The sequence below is a fragment of the Malaya genurostris genome, chromosome 2 (genome assembly GCF_030247185.1).
Source record: "Malaya genurostris strain Urasoe2022 chromosome 2, Malgen_1.1, whole genome shotgun sequence".
Lineage (NCBI taxonomy): Eukaryota > Metazoa > Arthropoda > Insecta > Diptera > Culicidae > Malaya > Malaya genurostris.
In genome coordinates, this window is record NC_080571.1 from 62,158,670 (window position 1) to 62,177,601 (window position 18,932).

General features: G+C 36.2%; 1 protein-coding gene across 1 annotated transcript in view; it reads right to left on the minus strand.

The window, feature by feature from the left end:
• The window catches only part of LOC131432988 (Kv channel-interacting protein 1), a 90,415-nt gene extending 73,149 nt beyond the window's left edge, over nucleotides 1–17,266 (minus strand). The window contains exons 1-2 of the mRNA XM_058599688.1: nucleotides 16,695–17,266; nucleotides 16,244–16,636 (exon numbers count right to left, since the gene is read on the minus strand). The gene's annotated coding sequence lies outside the window, so the exon portion shown is untranslated. The remainder of the gene's footprint in view (nucleotides 1–16,243; nucleotides 16,637–16,694) is intronic.
• Between the last annotated feature and the right edge of the window lie 1,666 nt (nucleotides 17,267–18,932).

Genomic DNA, 18,932 nt, shown 5'->3' on the forward strand with positions numbered 1-18,932 from the left:
CTTTATCATAACACCGCTATTATATAAACACTTGTTATCATAAATTTCTCAAATCGAATGAACACAATTTCACAAAACGCTTTAACCATCGATGTTGTTTTCATTGACATTTTGAAGCGACGCGAACAGATTTCAATTAAAAAAGTTGTTGATTTTGCATTGCAATTATTGTTTTGCTTTCAACTGTCTCCGGCATTTGACAGCATTCAAAACAACATATTTTTCAACTACTTGAATATATGCAAATCAAAAACCATATTGGTTGAATCAAAAATAAATTAGTTAAATCAACTATCGCAAAAATCAAAAACTGCGATATCGCAATTTTATGATCGATGGGTTCTCCGTGTGGTAAATCATAATTCACTGTTCATCTTCTGGTAATCCCAGGATTCATTGATCAGTACCGACGCCGGCCAGACCCGAATGTAGATCGTCTAAGGAATGGGAAGGGATGTTAGTCCAACACGTGTTGTTACTAGAGGCCGTATATACTACTGCGCACTCCAAAAGTGTTACGGGAGAAGGATATTTGTTAGTAAAAATTTCAGTATTGGTATTATTCGCGCGCGACTCAATATGTTCCGGTTTCAAGATACTCGGATGCACCACTAAACTCACTGACTTTTCGAGTGAACGTTTCAATAATATCCTATATTGAAGTCCCGGGAAGTCTTGATTCACAGCTCTTATTCGAGGAAACTGAAGAAAATTTTTTGCAATACTATCGCGTAAAGATTAAAAATTTGCCTATTTTTTATAAATGAAATTACGTGATACAAAACAAACGAGTGAATAGGATTTAGACAAAATAGTTGATTCATTGCATTGACATATTCTAAACAGTTGTTTTAAAATCATTTTAAATCACCAATTAAAGGTCAACAGATTTCACGCGCGTCTTGATTCTTTATTATTTCCGCTTTATTGTTTTATTTATTTATTAAAATTAATAAATGGTTATCTGGGCAGCCGGCTACCGTGAAAAAATATTAATTTATTGTTTGAAATAATAATATCAAGTGTTTTACCTATTTTTATATATATATATAAAAAATAAGTATAGAATTCGCTCAAACTTTAGAAAATTTTTCCGAGGTCCGAGGGGCCGAATGACATATACCAATCGATTCAGCTCGACGAACTGAGCAAATGTCTGTGTGTGTGTGTATGTGTGTGTCTGTATGTGTGTTGTCAACTAAGAGGTCGAGATCTCAGAGATGGCTGAACTGATTTTGATCAAACTAGTCGCAAATGAAAGGTCTCCCCGTCACCCAAAACGCTATTGAATGGTTTTAAGATCGGATGTTTACTTTTTGAGTTATACAAAGTTTTATGTCAAAATTTTCAGTTTTTGACAGTATCTGTCACAATTGACCTTGAAAACAGAATATGTTTTCAGACTTAGATTCCGCACGGTAATACCTATCCAACAAGCCATAGATTGTTAAAATCCGTCCATTTTTAACGGAGATATCGAAATTTTTCTGTAAGCGACTTTTCCCCCTATTCCAGCAGTAGGAGTTTTGAGCGCTGTATGACAAAGGAATGGATGGGAGCAACGGAAAACACGATTTTTTATACTGTTACATACAATTGTTTCTAAGTACCAAAAGGATCCTTTTTCATGACATTTAGCCTTGGACCGATTTTAGCACGGCTCGTTTTTGGCAACATAATCGTTCGAATATGACATATATAAACCAGATGATGGCAGATTTTTTTTAATTATTTTGTTTTAAACTACTTACAGCAATAAATGCTGGAACAACATAACATCCATATACCATTCGAATCAGTTCGTCGAGATCAGCAAATGCGTGTGTGACAAAGAATTTCACTTAATTTTCTCGGAAAATTTCTTTTCTACAAATTCAGATTCATACGAAAAGTCGTATGCTCCCAAACAAAGTTCCTGCATTATGTTTGGTTCCGACCTCTGATTCTGGAACTACAGGATGATATGTGAAACGAAATCAAAATTGTGTAACTCATTTTTCTCGTAGATGGCTGAGCCGATCTAAGATTCAAATGAAATCTAAGAATCATCTAAGATTCAAATTAAAAGTTTCAAGATTCTATAAAACATCTTGCTTTTCAGTCAGATCCAACTTCCGGTTTCGGGGATAGTATAAAAATGTCTATTTCACATAAATTAATCAGGTTTATCGGGTTAGCAGATTTGGATAGTCGATAAAAAAATTAACTTTTTTCAGTTTTAGTGGTATTCAGTTGTCGATCAGAAGGCACCTAAAAATTTAATTCGTGCTATGATCTCTCAAAGATGTCCTAACTGATTTTCAAATATTTTGAAACAAATGTAAACTGTACAGCTACTCAGGTGAATTTATCTGACTTCGGCCATACCGCTTTTAGAATTCCGGTTCCAGTATAAAATCGTTTCTCAAAGCTCAATCGTTTTCTCAAAAAAAGCCTAATCAAATTTCAGAAACAAAAACTCAAATTAAAACAAACTTATATACAAAAATTAATTAATTTTACCCAATTATGACTTCCGGTTCTCGAATTACATGATGATGAATTTTTAAAATTCAAACCGATATAGAAGATGGGATTGAGCTTCAAAGTTGGACTCAAAACTGTTGTAATTTATTCGTCATATGGCCATACGAATCGGTTTGGGTTATGCTGCTTCCTGAATACCGGCTATGGAAGTACCTTAAATTACCGTAAACTCTAGAGTGGAACTTTCATATCATGGCATGTTTAATCGATTATCACACTTCTAGATTCAAATTCGATCCGATTTGCAGTTTCGACATTACAGAGTAATGAATGATTAAAATCTCAAATCGTCGCTTAAAACGACGGTCATTAAAATAATGTCATGAAAACTTAAACACCGAAGAATATTCATGCAAAAAACACATGCGGATTGATAAAAATAGGTATCATCTCACTGCTAGGTGGATTAAACACGTTTTTTACTATCTATTCAATATACCGATATATGTTATCTCTGTTATTAACTTTGTAATATCAACGGATTTGAGCAATAGTTGATTTTTATCATTCAATTTATAATCCTGAAAGACAATCAATAACATGGAAGAAGAAAACATTACATATAAAACTTTTCTCCGAAGCTAGACGGAAATTGATAGATTGACTGAAGAGATAATTTAGTAAAATAGATAAATCAGAAGTGAAATATTGAAAATATCTGATAACTGAAAGGAAAAAAAACTCCTGCAATTGTCGCCTTTTACGACATGGATGTGGATCTATTCTTGGTTCATTTTTTTTCCGCCGGATTCCACACGGCATCTAGGCTGGTACTGTCAGGGGAGAGCTAATAGGTACCATCAATCTCCTAGTGGACCCCAGCACCTTGCATAACCTTTCTATATGAGAAAGTCAAAAACTTTTTCCAGATATATCGGCCCGATTAGCAGAAGGGTAAAATAAGCCAAAAATGAATTGAACAGTTATAGTAGGACTTGCGGAAGCCAGGTCAGCTAGCAAAAAAAAAATGTAATTAGTGCTTCATCTTGTTGCACACTGCTCTCATGTACGGTTCCTACTATTTTTTTGGCTTGCTATCCTGATTGTGCTTTTTCAAATGGTTGCGAAAAAGACTCCGAATACTTTCTCGGATTAACCTTGCAGACTGGAGCCTTATCTCTGAGAGATATGATTTCGCAGATTTTCAATCCGTTGTTTCTATTATCGATCTTTTGCGCAATGTGATTTATTTTAAAATAGATTAACCCGCTAACGCGCCTTAGGACAGCCAATCACAACAGTAATTTTTAGCATAAACGGAAAAAAACATCTAAATGTCATCGGGCGACTCAATACTAGTATTTCGCTGCATCACCGATCGCAATTTGTTGTTTCGAAACCACCGGCTGTGAACTGCGGCTTGCGAGCTAGCGAGTTAAATAGTGAAGAAATTGGTTTTGTATACATAGAAGTCCTTACAGATTTTAGTTGCATAATATTATCAAGCAAAAAAATGCATTGTCTAATGGAAATAATTCTTTACATATTGTGAATCTTCACGTAGATTTTACATTGTTGAGTTGAACTTTTACACTTACTGACGAAGCTTTGGCTATTACGTGAAAACAAGGTCATAGAAATGTGAAAACGAGATCAATAGAAATTCTAATAACGCAGGCATAGCACACCATTTTTAAATCACAAAAATGATTATAATAAACAGAACTGAATTAATATATAGTTATCGAAATTCAAGATAAATCCTATTAATCATAGGCCTACTTCATATGCTCTGACTTATATTATGCACTGTTAGAATGATATTTCGTCGAGGAAAAACGTATGTCAATTACTTGAAAGTATAAATCTATTATGGCGGAAAAAGTAGAAAAATATTACTGCAGAAAAAGTGAAGCATAACATTTTGTTGTATTGCCTAATCAGGGAACTTTTCATCGCCGATTCCGACAAACTTTGAAGCAAAAACCGATTAATTCCGTTAGCGCTATTCAAATTGACCTAACAATGCTTCAGCATTTCTCTCCTCGATTTTCCTGTAACCGTGGGCATCGACGCCAACACCCTATCGAGTAACACAAGGCAAAAGTGGAATCGTTTTTCATATTCCATACAACCTAACTAACGAGGCCACCCTCGCCAGTGAAGCCCTACGCGATTTGTATTGGCTGTTCACAAATCTTATGTAAACTGAAGCAGTAGATATAGTGTTTGTATATACAACGAAATAACGCATTCTCACGATGAGACCGAAGGGAAACGGTTCGTCAGCATATCTTCAAAGCGAAGATGAAGATGATACGAATCGTCTTCTTGGGAAAAATCCGGATTAAGATCTCTCATGCCGACACAAAGGCATCGTCGGCAGGAACAAAAACACTTATCTGTACGCCCTGTTCCTGTTCCGTCGTTTGGTGGCTGCTGCATCACTGCCCTTTTGCCACCCACTTGACTTGTTTCCTTCTCTCTGAATTCTCAAGTAGAAACATACTTACTAAAAATAACCAGACGTTATGACTGCATACAGTAAGTAGTATCACAGTATGGTTTCGTCCCTATTGCAAGGATGAAAGAATGTAATTGAATGTAGGTATTCCAACTGCTGATGATTAAAGTCCAGAAACAAAGCAATTATTTTACAATCGTTTTCAAACATCATATCTGATTAGACCCAACAGTAGACACACGCAACAGTCCATACACCTATAAGCTACAACGAAGTGGCTTATCGTACAGTCGGTATTTGCACTGACAGGATGCCAACGGTTGTAGGTGCCCACCCACCACTATGCAAACGATTCTCGTGCCAGCAAGTTATTTCCGATACTGTGTACCCTTCTCCCATACCAGACAGTCAGGTTTTATCAGGAAGTGAAAGCAAAGCTTTCGCATAGCCAATGGCTTACCATCGGGACAAGCATCACATGGTGACGCTCTTCGGCGGAGCTACGCGTTGACGCACGTTTCGGCTTCACGCGAATCACGCAGGAAATTGTCGCACGTGAGCGGAGATTGCATACGGCCAATTAAATTTTCATTTCAGTTTCTTTAATCGGAACGGAATCAACAGGAGGAGCCGATTTTGTCTTGTTCGGTATCAAATTGACAATTTATTCAATGGGGATACTTGTTCCTTGTTGAGAAACTATATAATTGAATTAGTTCTGTTCCAGTCACAAGGAATTCGAGTTTAATTTCACACAACGAATCATAGATCCATTTATTGAATCGGTTCCATTCAGAAGATTGGTTTTATTTCGTACAATACTTTAGCATCCTGGATATGCATCTCATAAACGCTTTGGCACTGTGCATGAAGCTATTTGTACCAATAGTCATCCCATTAGCAGAGTTGCCATATTATTTTTTACAATTAATCGACTTTTAATTAACGAATTGTGATAAAATCTGATACAGGAGAAAAAATGGTTGAAATTTTTTTCAATACTGTTGATCTAGCGACGCGAAAACTCGAAGTGAATAAACCTATTTTTATTTAACCTTCAAGGTCAATCTATCGAACAGAGACAGCAGATCTCATTCTAACCAGGCCCGTACCCAGTATTTCGTTTCAGGAAGGGTCAATTGACTTTACCGGTTCCGGAAGCTCAGGAAAAAAATAGTCAAAAACATTGGAATGGAAAAAAACGTCTTAATATCCAATGAAAGGTATTATTATCCCGTATGACATTTAATTTCATCGAAACCCAACTTCTAGATCCGGAAATACAGGATGATGAGTGTTGAAAATTCTTAGGAGTTTTTAGAAGTAACGATGCAAAAAAAAAACAGAAAAATCTTCTCCACTTGGCTCAAAACTGTCTTGATCTTGTTAATTGGTTTTTATACAGGGTTATCCATAGAAACCTGACACATTTATTATGTAAATCAATTAAAGCTCCGATGTGCTAGACGAAAAAACTAACTAGCAAAAAAGTAGAAACCTGTTTTAATTCACCTAGTGGTGTAATGATGACTTTTTCATATTATTCATAACATCAAAAATATTACTGTGGAATTCGCAAAAACAACTGATCATTGAATATAAATAGGAAGGTTTGTTCGGACTTAATCTAACAAACTCTACAAATTCTGTTTACCCTGTCGCTCCGGAACCGGAAGTAGCATCCACAACAAATTTAGGAATTCCGCATGAAACTATAAGACTTTTCCTTTGAACCTATAAGTTTGTGAAAATCGATTTGGCCATCTTAAAGAAAATTAAGTTAGATCCTCTTTGCAGTTTTTAATCACCATTCTTCTTCTTCCGAAACCGGATTAGTTTTGAGCTTAGTTAAACCTAGACTTACTATCTCATGCTCTATTTCGTACGTACCGGTGTTGTACATATTGTCATTCTATATGGCGAAACGAAAACTTTGACACTCATCGCCCTGTAGCTGCGGAACTGGAAGTCGGATCTGGATGAAATTTCACAGTAGCTTTAAAGATAATATGAGCTTCAATTCAAATCAAGATTTGTGAAAATCTGTTCAAGCATCGCTGAGAATTCGAAGTGAATTCTATTTTTTAAAGTTTTTCTTCACAATTTTCGGTGCTTCCGGAACAGGAAAAAGGGGATCAGTAGTGCCGAATCTAGTTTTTATGCCCACAATCTAATAGGTTCTGTAAACTAGAAGAATTTATCAGACAGTTTTATGGGATTTGTACCTGTTTTTGACCATCGTTCGTGAAATAATACGAATGAAATTGGTAATTCTCCACTTATCACGCTTTAGTTCCGAGACCGGAATTCGGATCCTAATAAAATGTTCAACAAATTTTTAGAAAACTATGAGATATTTCATTTGAATCTTAGTTTGTGAAAATCGGTTGAGCCGTTTCAAAGAAAATTGAGCGCACACTTTTTTTTTTTAATTTTCACATTTTACAATGTAACTCCAGAGCCGGAAGTCGGATCCAAATGAAATTCAATAGCAAACTATGGGACCATAAAATCTTTCATTTGAATTTTAGTTTGTGAAAATCGGTTCACCCTTCTCCGAAAAAAGAGAGTGCACATTTTTTCCATTTTTTCGCTACATTTCATCCTATATCTCCGGAACTGAACGTCGGATCGGGATGAAATTCAATATCAGGCTATGGGATCATGAGACCTTTCATTTGAATCGGATTTTGGGAAAATCGGTTCAGCCATCTCTGAGAAAAGTAAGTGCATATTAATTTCACGGCAAATGTTATCCCGCAGATCGTCCAAGGTCCTGGGCTTGTTGATGTTTATAATAACGGTAATTTTGCTTGTTTACCGCATTTTGTTGCTTAGGGAAATATCACCACTGCCTAGCATTTCGAGTTCGCGAACGATAAACAAGCTCCCTAATCCGCCGGCTTCAACTATTGTGTGATGACGATCTTATATGGATGGAACGACAAATCTTTCTTGACCATTCGATGGAAAGAACGACCAGAAATTTGAAGAGCAGCCGCCTGTTTCTTACCCGAACGCGCGGAACTCTTTACAAGAGCGGATCGAACTCGTTCAACATTCTCTGGTATCCGAACAGCCCGGAATTGGCTTGGAGGTTTTAGTTTTAAAAAATTTCGCCCACAGCTTCACAGTATTACGAAAAGGCTCCGGCATTTTCTGCTTCAATTTAAAATGTTTTTGAAACTCACGAATAGTTGTAACGTACAATAATTTGAGATCTCGACCTCTTTGAGAACAACACACTCAGCTCGTTAAGCTAAATCGACACACTTAGGCCTTCCGAGCCTCAAAATTTTTTTCCAAGGTTACTTTTTATTTTTACTTATTTTTTTGAATAATAAGAAAGGTAAAAAAATCATATTTTTGCAGGTAAACAATTCGTTTGAGTGTTTTTTTTTCAATACACAAATCACAAAAAAAAAACGAAAACATACACGGAGCAATGTATGAAAAACTATTCCGAGAACACAATGCACAGTGGTCCGAAACGGGAAATAATATTTTCACTATTAAATATTAGTGACAAAACTATTTTCACTATTAAATATTAGTTTATTGTAGTTGGAGTCTTCACTGAAGTTGTTTGTAATCAAATAGCGCTCCTTTTGATGAAAAAAATTACTAGGGTGGTCCTCATTTAAATTGAAATCTGAAATCTAACTTTCTTCATTGAACTCAAAAATGATTTTGTTATGCAATAAAGTTGTAGGAAATTTTATTTTCAGCAACTTTGCTCTTTATTTGATCGAGTTATATCAATTTTCCCAATTGAAAGTAGGGCTTCCGAAAAATCACTTTTGTTGTTCTAACTTTTTTGTGAAACGTTCTACGGAAAAGTTTGAAGACAACTTTACTCTATTTTCGGCTGTAGTTTTTGTGTCTCATTTCCCGAAAGGGCAATGTATGGAACACTTGTAGAACTAATTTGATACTATTATTTTGCTGAAGGAAGTATGCTGATACGTTAAGGCGTTTAAGAGTTATGCAATATTTTTGAGATTTTGAAGGTATTTTTAAAACTAATTTAAATAAGTTAAAAAAATAACACCCTTCCAATTTTCTCTAAAATTTTTTCTTATATTATGACCTTTCAGGAGCCGCACAGGATAATTTTTTATCGATCTGGCATCTAATGAATATTGATATTTGAAGTTTGATTACTTTTTGATGAAAAAACAATCATAACTTTTTACAGGTTGCTCATATAAAAAAGCCTGGGTGAGCAAAATTGTGCAAATGAATAATTCAACAGCTCTTCTGAATACAACTTACCCGTAGAACGTTTTACAAAAAAGTTAGAACAAAAAAAGTGAGTTTCCAGGAGCCAGGGAAAATTGATGTAACTCGATCAAATGGAAAGCTAGAGAGGTGCTTTTTTCAACAAAGTTGCTCAAAATAAAATTTCCTATAACTTTATTGCACAATAAAATCATTTTTGAGTTCCATTAAAAAAGTTAGATTTCAGATTTCAATCTAAATGAGGACCACCCTAGTAACTTTTTCTCTCAAAAGGAGCGCTATTTGATTACAAACAACTTTTGTGAAGACACCAACTACAAAAAACTAATATTTAATAGTGAAAATATTTTTGTCACGCTAATTTCCCGTTTCGGACCATAGTGCAGTGTTTCATACGTCGTTTTTCAAAAATGCAATACAAGAGCAGCCTTGGGTTATTTTTCACTTTTTTTTTATAACTGCAAATCAATGTAAATTGAATATTCCGTACTATGGCATTTTAGTTTACCTTCTTACTTTCATCGCGAATTTTTCTCAAACAGATATTTTTGTGAATTCTACATATAAGTTGAACTTGAAAATTTGTCGACATTTGGCCCACGGAAAACTACTAGAGGAAAATAAACCTTTCTCCTTCTACTTTCCGATGCCGTGTACGGTTTATCCCTTCTTTGTTTCGTTCGTAGAACAAAATGTGCCAGGTTCTTCTGTGCAACCCTGTATTTAGCCAGTGAATCGATTAGTAGACAAAACTTTCAACAATTAGAGTAGAATAATTATTCAAAATTATTCTAAAATCTATCAGTTTGATAACCAGCGATCACAATGCTATCAGCTCATAATTTCAAAACATTCAACTTATTTGATTACGAAAAATTTATCGTGTTCAGACAATATACGCAAGCGTCCCGAATGCTCATAGCATTGATTAAATGTTTTCTAAAGAATCTGACCTTCAGCCATAGTGGCCTAAACTCAATCCCAAAATTGAACAGCAAGAGCGCTAGTATCGGCAAATAGACTTCATGGGAAATATGTGCCATTCATCTTAATCAAATATTACACTTCTCGTGACTGGTGTTTGACTGGTTCCATGACGGGCCTTAGAAGTGAGGTAATGCGGTTAACTTTTCCGAAGTGGTCGAGAAAAATCTACAGCATGATTTATAAGCCAGCCAAATCAAGAAAAAATGGGTATGTTGCTTCACAAAACAATTATGGCATGCCAACATACTTGTCATAAATCTTCCAGCCAGTGCCATTTTGTAAATAATTGCGCAATTTATGTCAGGTTCTGTCAAATTCAGAAAATTTATCATTTAATTTATAGACTTATGTTTTACCTTCCCGAAACATAATTTGAACTTAACTCGCAAATTGTTCGGAAGCATTCATATTCGATCACCGTCGAAACTCGGATAAAATCTCCCAAAGTTCTATTTGCGCACTTTTCTCTTGATTAAATATTGACCTTATTAGTAACAAAGTATGCGCTATATTTTGCAACCAGTTGTTCGCCTTGACAGATGTGTTATTTTTTTTCATCAGTGCTTTAAGCAGTTCAAATAGAATTGCCATTGTCACCATGCAGTTCAATTCAAACCGCTAAGCTGATGCAAATTTTACACTATTTATGTAAATTCTAACAAATAATAGACTAGAAGAGCAAGTAACGGCTGAAAAATGAAATAATAAAAATTAAAATTATTCTATATATGTGAATCTGTGCAACTCATTTGTACTAAACCAAGGGTTAAAGAGGTAGATAACTCCCAGAATTTTATTCTGAATCTTTGGAAACATTTTACGGACAACTTGATTAAATTTTTGCTGCATAACGATTTATTGTTCTTGCTACAATTAGTTTGAATTTTGCTTGATCAGACCATTCTAACCAAAAATATTACAGGATTATTGGTTAGTTCAATAATAGTAATTATGGGCTAATGCTAGAAGATAGTTAATGGTGTTTTATCCCTTTTAATGAAAAAGAAGTATCTTTGATTATCTTTATAGCACAACCTTTAACTGAATCCATTTGCATGACACCGCTTGAAATTGAAGGTTCCAGGACCTCGTCGACAAACCAATAAATTTTTAAGTGTATAATATTGGAGTAATGCTTTCGGACCAAGTTGAAGTTTACAAATCCTTCAACAAATCTCCGAGATACAAGCGCTTCAACTTAGGTCCGAAAAATTTATCGCTGAAGGTTCATAGTTGGCCTGCCAGTTACCGGATAATCGAAATCAATAACTAATTGGTATTCAATATACTCAAGCGAATGCGGTATGCAGCAGACGGGAAAAAACATTCACACACATCACACAGTGGCGGATTTAGGCTTGCTGCCGGCCTAGGCCCTGCCCTTTCCTATAGACGTAATTCTATTTTTTTGGATTCATTATCATTAATTTAGATAATATCAAACAGATATGATTTCATTTTATTGAAGTATAATTGTTAAACTGCGCTTGGACGATGCGCGCCCAGGCACGGTTAGTTACGAATGAAAACTTTAATCGTTTTTTTTTTCGAAACAATGCACAGTGGGGAAAAAACGATCAAAAACGCGACTTTGCTCAATAATTTTATAAAAACCTAAGCAAATATTTTCAAAGTTAGTATTTCTTATGCAAATTTTTCCGTAGGATCGATTTATGATAGTAAGAAGATCCGCAAAATTCTCTACCATGCCCGTTTTACTCCAATTCCTCTTTTTTCTGACTTTACTTCGAAAACTAACTGTGAAACTCAGGAAAAAATTCAATTCGACCAATCGGAAGATATTCCTGATATGCTCATAAGTTATATAAATGGATTGTTTTTAATAAGATTGACCACAAATAACTTTATTCTGCTTTACCCCCAGTTATCTTCTTCCATGAATTTACAGAAAAAAGTTTTACTGATCGGTGTTAGAACCAATATTGGTTAAACAATACAGTTCTATGTTTCGCATATAACCTCAAATAATAATTAACAGATAGTCTTTATGATCGCATGCGTCGTGCTACATCGTTTTACCCCAATTTTCCCACAAATATAATTTTATGTTGAATTCAGATTTATAATCCCGAAGCAGATCCAATATGACCTACCAATATTGGTTCATAATACGTACAAAACATCAGTAATTCAATCGAACACAATGGGAATGACAGTACTAGCCTGTTTAACCCGTTTTACCCCAATTTATTTCATAAGTCGTTTTTATGGTTAAACGTTCTTCTGCATACCGGTAGCAGGCTGATTGCGGTTGATGAAAATCGATTGATATTACGAAGAAATCCCTAAAAATAATATTACAGTTGGATTCAATGGCCGCATGAATCTTTTTATACCGTTTTACCCCAATTTATCCTTAAACTGAGTCTTAAGATTTTGCTCCATATTTGGAAAATAGTTCGTAATATAAATCGATTTTCATCAACCGCAATCATCCTGCTTTTGGTATGCGAAAGAAAGTTTAACCAGAAATACGACTTATGAAATAAGTTGGGGTTAAACGGGTTAAACAGGCTAGTACTGCCACAGATGTTTGCACGTATTATGAACCAATATTGATAGATCGTATTGGATCTGCTTTTGGATTGTAGATCATATTTCAACTGAGTATTATAACTATAAAAGTAATGGGGTAAAACGGTACAATGACTTTTCTGCTGTCAATAAAACTATATGCAATCGATTTGTTAGACTTTTTTACATCGGAAACACTCTATTCGCTCTTCTGCAAGTTCTTCATGTTTCATGTTATATAGTTAAGCTTAAATACATTGCAGTATAAAAATTGAACTTGGGGTAAAATGAACATGATAGCGTTTCGTGAGGTCCTTCTGAATACATGGAATCGGTTTTACTGACCATTTTACACCAAAAAAGTGCTTTGTGGTCAGCTGTATCATGCCTCCAAAAAAAGTCGTCGCGTTTTTGGTTCATTTTTCCACACTGTGAAATGTTTGTTTCAACTGGGTATCACTCGTATTCCTTAAAGTAACTAAATTCGATAGTAAATGTAGGTTCGAATTTTTTTCTCCAGATAAAAATGTTCTTTCATGTTATTTATCCGTGACTCGTTAGCCTGAATTGTAGTTAAATCAAAGAAAATTGTTTGTAAATTTATAAAACAAAATCGAACCGATAATCAAAACATATTTTCGTTACATTTAGTCGGGTTTAAAATGATCACATTCTGAAAAATTTCCCGCTCAATCATTCCAGCACTGTAGACAAGCTACCTGTTTCGTTCGTATGCAGCCACTAAAGTGCAAATTGTGCCATAGCACATATTAATTGATTCCATATTGTGCGTAGATTCGGAGTGATACTATTTTCGTACATGACGTAAAACACCGATCGAAGCAGGACTGCAACTGAATAAAATGTGAGGTGTAGAGGAACGATTAAAATCGTCGGCCGTGCGAGAGAAATCAAAAGGATAACATCATTACAGCATGCTGTGATTGGTTCGTGAAAACATAGGTCGTTTCAAACCAGTTTTTGATCCGTACGCTATTAAAACACTGAAACGACGTTGCCATACAGTTTTAAGTGAAATGTTTCGAATCGATTGGTTGTAAAATTGTTTCAATCCATCAAAGAAGCCTGAGTTATTATCGTTCAAAACTATGACAGAAAAAGGTTACGCTGCTAATTTTACATTTTTATTGACACCAGGCGCAGTATAGTGAAGGCATCTTTAATGCCAAAATCGTTTTTCGATTTTTCAGAATCATTGAAAAATCTATTTTATCAAAATAATTTGAAATTTTTTTTAACACAGCCTTCTGCTCAACATTGTCATTGTCGATTTTCTATTAAAATATTGACGAACGATCAATGCAATACTTAGAATCAGAGATGGCATTTCACAAGAGTTATACACGCTAGAGTCAGATTTTTGCCACACCGAGGATGAAAAAAACGAAGCACCGCACAAAGAGGAAAGCGCACTTCTTCTCAGTGTCGAATAGACAGCATTTGAGTGTGTGCTTGTGGTTAAAGCAGCTGGCGCGAGTGAAACACATTCTCTTCGCATGAATCGCTCACACGCGCTCTCGTCTAAATACACCCAAGTGACCACTGGCGCGTTATTGTGAGCGAACACTTCTGTGAACTTCAATTAATATAGAGTAGATCTGGCCTTGCTATGAAAAATTTGCAAGGAAAACCGAAAATTTTACGATAAATTGTTTTATTTTGCTGATTTTGCGTGTCCACGCTTCATCTACGAAAACCATACAGCAGAGTGCTCACCGGCGTGTACACCTCTGTGCAGGCCCGTACCCAGGATTTCGTTTCGGGAGGGGCCCAAAGATAAAAAATAATGTTACTGAAGATTGCTTATGTACCTAATTCTCGGTGTGCTTTTTACGGGTTCTTTTAACAGACACTTTAAACTTTTCCACTGGAACTGTTATTGTATTACATTTCTTTACGTTTACTGTCTTGTTATTTCTGCAACACATGTCTTAGACCTTCTAAATAATTATATATCTGTTTTTGATTTCGGGAGGGGCCCGGGCCCCTCGGGCCCCCCCTCTGGGTACGTGACTGCCTCTGTGAAAGTATCTGCATCCTCCTCAGAGAATTTATTAGCTAATGCTCTAGCACTTTGGTGCGATTCAGTGGAAGAGGTAAAAGGAAATAAACAAACGCACTCATGATGCGTGCACACTTACATAACAGTGGTGTATAAATGTGAAAGAGAAGAGCTCTCGTTGAAGTTGTCAGTGCGAGGGGAGAAATTTTGCTTGCTCTTCGTCACACAGAGGAGATAGACATCTCTGCTTAGAATTATCATGTTTTCATATATATAATATTTTTCATGTTCGTGAAAGGAGGAGTTGTTTTAAAAATCAATTGTGAAACTTATTCATAAAAAAATAACGTTCGCTATATTTTTGTAAACATCAATACAATTCTTGTTTACATTACGTAGTAATTTTCTTGAGTTTCGAAATTGTTTTTTGCATTTGTAATGAGATCGACACATGAGTTTTAAACAAAGCTGATGGAACTACATGAGGTTTTTATTTTATTTAAATAAGTGTCGCAATCGATACTTTATACGCTCATATTATTATTAACGTAACTTTGCCCTTGGTGATTATTTTCGATAGTTTCTCTATTGATTTTCCAAATTGATGTGAACTTTCGCAAAACATATGTTTATTAAAACGTAACTTATATAGTTGCATATTGAATTTATCTCTAGCAAATGTCACTGATTGTTGAACATACGAGATTTATCATAATATTAGATGAGTTGCACAGTTATTACTTGTAACAATGGAAGAACTTGGAGACTCGTTGCAAAACACCGAAAACGAATGCTTTTCAATAGCACAACAGTTACCAAGAAGCAATATAAACTAAGTTGATAAGTTGGACGATCAGTTTTAAGATACAGGTCAGCAACTTACGTACTACTTGGGGGGCTATTCCATTGCATCGGCAAAATAAATAAATTTAATATTTAGAGATATATTTCGTTTCAACACGAGTTGAACTACTAGATTGCACTAGCAGTTCAATTTGTACAGATAAGCACTGAAGAGTTGAAGACGAAAAAAAAATTAGTAAAAGAGGTTAGTTGTAAAGAAAAACTTCCAGAAAGACTAGAATGTGTTAAAATGTCTATTGTTACTCTTAATAAAAAAAAATTTTCAGAGAAATTCACATTACGTACTTTTTGCTCTATCACTAGTATCCTGTAGCTTATTATTATCATTACATCCAGATATCTTAATTGATTAGAATAACATAACTTTCGGCGAAATTCTTAACGTTCAACTTACAATCTTAGGAAAACTGCCATTGTTGAAAAACGCAAAATTGGAAATTGCCCCTTAAAATAAGTTCAACCGCGAAATCCACGCATTTTCATTTCGACTGAAGAATGCCTTGATTTTAGTTGCCAATGATTTCACCATGTTTCGCTTCAATTTCGTTGATCAACACATACAATTATAACACATTACACCAATAACGTCAATGTTAATTGCGTTCCCTTCATCATTCAGAAATCAGATATGACGATAACGGTATCGATGAATGATAACTTACATTGATTATCCGTTTGGTGCAGCTCTCCTCCCGTAGCGCCCGAGGCTCAAGAGCACCATAAATAACTACTTTTCGGCATCGTTGGCATCGTTTTTCCTGTTGATAGAAACGGGCCCACCGATTCGGTGTTCGTGAGAACGAATTCAAGGCTTCCGATGACGGCTAGAATCATCAGATGGGCGTACCAGCCTGCCAGACAGCACAGATACTATTCAAACACGTGGAATCATGAGCCACCACTGCTGCTCGGGAAACAGAACAAAGGAAGAGGAGTCTGCGGTAGGACCGTATTCCGAATAGAAAATGATCTTTCCACCCACACAAACTCACACACTTGATTGAAGCACCTTTACGCAAGTTGGTGTGAGCGATTTCTGTCAGCACAGTTCGTATCTAGATAATACCGTGAATTGAACACCTGTTTCATAATTTCAGTAGACAATATGCTCACCGTATCAGCTTATCACTTAAAAGGCATACGATTTAGTGTAAATAATCCTTCGATACCTCAATTAGGGATGTGATAACTGGCTGCTATCTGCCATGCACTTTCTATCCTTCGATAGATACACGCACACAAATACAGAAACAGTCCCTCGACCATTAAACTGCGGGAGCTGGGAGAGCATCTGAAAATTCCCACCCATCACTTGTGTGCTATTTTTTCAGATTCGCAGACGTGATATTAGTTAACATATCTTCCTTACTATCGTTTTCTAGCACACTTTTTAAATATTCACCAGTGCGTAGATTTTCAACAGGAGGCTTTCTCTCATCGTTGAGCACGAATAGTGTTAAGCAGAAGCCGTTAGATTAATTAACACACTGCCAGTTAACACGTTGAGCCACCATCACTTGGATTTTTGCTTGAGCGGACAAACCAAGCAAGGTTTTGTACTTTTTTTCAAGACTAAAGAGTGTACTATCCTTGATCACCGCCGTAAATTTCGCGTCTTCTTGCTAACCGTGCTAGCTTGTCTCTCGGAAGCGGCCGTGGGACTGAGTCTTCCTGTTAGCATATCGAGCAGAAAGGACCTGCTGCCACTTGATGAGCTCCGTACGCTGGTTGACGTACGAAAGAGCGGTTGTGCCACCCGAGGGCAGAGCGAAATTGGAGCGGAATAAAGTTTATTCTCGTCAACGAAACCTTTGCACGGCGCGGGAGCAACAATCGGACTCATTTTTCTTATCATCGCTTTATCAGACGACCGTCATGCTGCGAACGGCAGAGTTGCTAGTTTTGCGTTGAATTTTCCGAAACCGATGTGTTGAAACAACAAACATCATTCGTAAAACTTCCCTAATGATATGTGATGTATGTTGGAGTACTTCCACCTGTTGTAGCAAAACAACTTCTAAATGTATGTCCTGGATTGGCGAATAGATCAATTATTAGGTACTGAACCTTATGAGTTATGAAGGAGCAAAACTTGCCTTAGGGTACTTCGCTAATGAGAGCAAGCATTTCGTGTATACGATCCATGGAAGAGTTGAAGATCCTCATCATAATGATCACGATGAATATCGTCACGAAATCAGGCCCCATGCCAGGAAATTGAGGAAGAGTAGGCTACGCTGGAAAAGTTTTTGCCCCTGTCAGAGTTCATGAGGGGTGAGGTAAGGGAATATATTTTCTTGTAGTTTGTAAGTGTAGGACCAGGGATCGATGATTCAGTGTAAGTTACCAACAATATTATGTTGCTCACTTTTTAAGAAAGAAATTGAACGCGTTTTTCTGAAAATCAATTTTTCGAAGTCCGTGAACAAGATCCTGCAAAATCTACTGAATCGATTCTTTTCAAACTTGGAACATACCTTATGAGCAAAAAAGAACCGGAATTTTCATTTTAAAATTCCCGCGCTTGTCCAATCGGTAAACTTTTATTCTCTCAACGTTGGCAACACTTTTATACACATTCTGTCAAATTTTGACGCATATCGTACGATTAGTTTTTGTTTGGCGTCTATACAAAGAAGTTGAAAAATTTTCGTGTGGCGATTTTTATAATGGATGAAAATTTAGAACAACGTGCGTGCATCAAATTTTGCGTTGCAAATGGATTTAAGTGTTCCGAAACGTTGAAAATGTTAGAAAAGGCCTTTGGTGAATCGTGTCTAGGAAAAACACAGGCATACGAGTGGTATAAACGCTTCAAAGGTGGTCGTACAAGCTTGGATCATGATGAGATCCCTGGCCGCCCAACAACATCTGTTACTGAAGAAAACATCGAATCGGCGAAGCAAATCGTGTTGCAAAATCGTTCTGTACCGATTAGAGAGATTGGTGTGTTGTTGGGCATCTCTTATGGATCAGCCGAACACATTTTAACTGATGTTTTGGGTTTGAAACGCGTCGCTTCTCGGCTGGTGCCAAAAAAACTGAATTTAATTCAAAAACAGCGTCGTGTTGATGTGGCCAAAGAGATGATTTCCAACGCAGATAGTGACCCCACATTCATCGAATGCATCATAACTCTCCAGATATGGCCCCGTGTGACTTTTTCCTCTTCCCCAGACTGCCATTGCGGGGAACGTGTTTTGAGACCATAGAGACCATAAAAGAGAATTCGCTGCGTGAACTAAAGGCCATACCTTTGGCGGCCTATAAAACTTGTATGGAAAATTGGATCAAGCGTTGGCATGCATGTATTGCCGCAGGAGGAGAGTACTTTGAAGGCGATAATAAAGA